This window comes from Arachis duranensis, chromosome 3 (genome assembly GCF_000817695.3).
Source record: "Arachis duranensis cultivar V14167 chromosome 3, aradu.V14167.gnm2.J7QH, whole genome shotgun sequence".
Taxonomy (NCBI): Eukaryota; Viridiplantae; Streptophyta; class Magnoliopsida; order Fabales; family Fabaceae; genus Arachis; species Arachis duranensis.
In genome coordinates this window covers 85,758,441-85,762,231 of record NC_029774.3, presented here as the reverse complement: position 1 = coordinate 85,762,231, position 3,791 = coordinate 85,758,441, and positions in this window count along the sequence as shown.

Here is a 3,791-nt window from a genome sequence, read left to right as displayed (position 1 = left end):
GGTAATTTTTCAATTACCTCTACCTTAGCTTGATCCACCTCTATTCCCTTGTTTGAGATTTTGTGCCCAAGGACAATTCCTTCAGTCACCATAAAGTGACATTTTTCCCAGTTTAAAACCAGGTTAGTCTCTTGGCATCTCTTTATAACAAGTGCTAAATGGTCAAGACAGGAGCTGAATGAGTCTCCAAATACTGAAAAGTCATCTATAAAGACTTCCAGAAATTTTTCCACCATATCAGAGAAAATTGAGAGCATGCACCTCTGAAAGGTTGCAGGTGCATTGCACAGGCCAAATGGCATCCTTCTGTATGCAAATACTCCAGATGGACATGTGAATGCCGTTTTCTCTTGATCTTTTGGATCTACTGCAATTTGATTATAACCTAAATATCCATCTAGAAAGCAGTAGTATTCATGACCTGCCAGTCGTTTTAGCATCTGGTCTATGAATGGTAAAGGAAAATGATCCTTTCTGGTGGCTGTATTGAGCCTTCTATAATCAATACACATACGCCATCCAGTAACTGTTCTTGTAGGAACCAGTTCATTTTTTTCATTATGAACCACTGTCATGCCACCTTTCTTAGGGACGACTTGGACAAGGCTTACCCAGGGGCTATCAGAAATAGGATAAATAATCCCAGCCTCTAGTAACTTAGTGACCTCTTTCTGCACCACCTCTTTCATGGCCGGATTCAGCCGCCTTTGTGGTTGAACCACTGGCTTAGCGTCACCCTCCAGTAAGATTTTGTGCATGCATCTGGCTGGGCTAATGCCCTTGAGATCACTGATGGACCACCCAAGAGCTGTCTTGTGTGTCCTTAGCACTTGAATCAGTGCTTCCTCTTCCTGTAGCTCTAAGGTAGAGCTTATGATTACAGGAAAGGTATCACCTTCTCCCAGGAATGCATATTTTAGGGATGGTGATAATGGTTTGAGCTCGGGTTTAGGAGGTTTCTCCTTTTCCTGAGGGATTTTCAGAGGTTCTACTATTCTTTCTGATTCCTCCAGATCAGGCGGAACATCTTTAAAGATGTCCTCTAGCTCTGATTCGAGACTCTCAGCCATATTGACCTCTCTTACCAGAGAGTCAATAATATCAACACTCATGCAGTCATTTGGGGTGTCTGGATGTTGCATGGCATTGACAACATTCAACTTGAACTCCTCCTCATTGACTCTCAAGGTTACTTCCCCTTTTTGGACGTCAATGAGGGTTCGGCCAGTTGCTAGGAAAGGTCTTCCTAGAATGAGAGTTGCACTCTTGTGCTCCTCCATTTCCAGCACCACAAAGTCAGTAGGAAAGGCAAATGGCCCAACCTTGACAATCATGTCTTCAATCACGCCTGATGGGTATTTAATGGAGCCATCAGCAAGTTGAAGACATATCCAGGTTGGTTTGACTTCTTCAGTCAAACCAAGCTTTGTGATAATAGATGCAGGTATTACCAATCCTTCTTATGGCTTAAGATCTCTTTCATGAACTTAGCATAAGAGGGTATTTGCTCAAGTGCTTCTGCAAACGGAATCTTGATTTCAAGAGTCCTGAGATAGTCTGCAAAGCGGACAAATTGCTTATCATGTTCCGCTTGGCGGAGTTTTTGAGGATAAGGAATTTTGGCTTTGTATTCCTCAACCTTAGTTGCTGCAGGTTTATTGCCTGTAGAAGTGGGTTGGGAAGCCTTTTTAGAAGGGTTGTTATCAGCACTTGTATGTGACTGATCCCCTACTGGCATTTGAATGCCAGGGGTGGAAGCTGGAGTGGCGTTAGACGCCACTTCCTTATTTGTTACTGGCGTCTGAACGCTAGAACTATGCTTCCCTTGGGCGTTCAACGCCGGATTCATGCTTGTTTCTGGCGTTGAACGCCAGAAATGAGCATGGTCTGGGCGTTCAGTGCCAGCTTTATTCCTCTCTGGGCTCTGATTGTCCTCAGAGGGATTTTGAGTAGCCATTTGTTCATTTCTTGGCTTCCTGCTGCTTTGAAGTGAGGTATTTAATGTTTTTCCACTTCTTAATTGAACTGCTTGGCATTCTTCTGCTATTTGTTTTGACAGTTGCCTTTCTGTTTGCTTTAACTGTACTTCCATATTCCTGTTAGCCATTCTTGTTTCCTGTAGTATTTCCTTGAATTCGGCTAGCTATTGAGTTAGAAAATCTAATTGCTGATTGAATTCATTAGCCTGGTCTATAGGACTGAGTTCAGCAGTTACTGTTTTAGCTTCTTCTTTCATAGAGGATTCACTGCTTAGGTACATATGCTGATTTCTGGCAACTGTATCAAGAAGCTCTTGAGCTTCTTCAATTATTTTTCTTATATGTATAGATCCACCAGCTGAGTGGTCTAGAGAAATATGAGCTCTTTCTGTAAGCGCATAGTAGAAGATGTCTAATTGCATCCACTCTGAAAATATTTCAGAGGGGCATTTTCTTAGCATCTCTCTGTATCTCTCCCAGGCATCATAAAGGGATTCATTATCTCCTTGTTTGAAGCCTTGGATGCTTAGCCTTAGCTGTGTCATCCGTTTTGGAGGGAAATAGTGATTCAGGAATTTTTCTAACAGTTGTTTCCATGTTTTTATGCTGTTCTTAGGCTGGTTATTTAACCACCTCTTAGCTTGATCTTTTACAGCAAATGGAAACAGTAATAATCTGTAGACATCCTGATCTACTTCCTTATCATGCACTGTGTCAGCAATTTATAAAAATTGTGCCAGAAACTCTGTAGGTTCTTCATGTGGAAGACCAGAATACTGGCAGTTTTACTGCACCATGATAATGAGCTGAGGATTCAACTCAAAGCTACTAACTCCAATGGAGGGTATACAGATACTACTCCCATATGAAGCAGTAGTGGGGTTAGCATATGACCCCAGAGTCCTCCTGGACTGTTCACTCCCACTTAGTTCCATGATGGAATAAAGGAGATGATATGTATGTTGATATTATTTATTTTATAAAAATTAATTTTTATAAAATAAAATAAAAACGGAATAAATAAAAGAAATTGAAAATATTTTGAAATTGAAATCTGAATTTTTATATAAAATTTTTCGAAAATGTAATTTAAATTAGTTAGGAAAGATATATTTTTGAATTTTGAATTTTATGATGAAAGAGAAAAACACACAGAAGACACAAGACTTAAAATTTTTAGATCTAATGCTCCTTATTTTCAAAAATTTTGGAGGGAAAACACCAAGGAACACCAAACGTAAAAATTTTAAGACCAGAACACACGAAAAACTCAAGAACACCTTGAAGATTCACAAGAACACCAAGAACAAAAGAAAGAACACCAAACTTAAAATTTTTAGAGAACCAAGATAAGTTTTCGAAAATTAAAGAAAAATTAACAAGAAGACACCAAACTTAGAGTTTGGCACAAGAATCAATCAAAGAAAAAATATTTTTGAAAAAGATTCCAAAGAGGATACCCAATTATCAAGAACAACTACTAAAGCTCCAGCCAATTGGGTAGTAACTTCAGTGTTGATTTTAAAGATGTATTATATTTATGGATAAAAGTATAAAATTTTTGAAAGTTAATGTTTTGAAAAAAATGCAAGAAAAACAAGAAAAGACACAAAACAAGAAAAACACAAGATCAAACAAGAAAAATAAACAAGAACAACTTGAAGATCAATGAAGAACAAAGAACACAAGTTCAAAAATTTAAAGAACGGTATAAAATATGCAATTAACACCAAACTTAGAACAAGACACTAAATTCACAAAAAAAAAATAACAATTAATTAAGAAAAATAATATTTTTGAAAAGAAATTTTT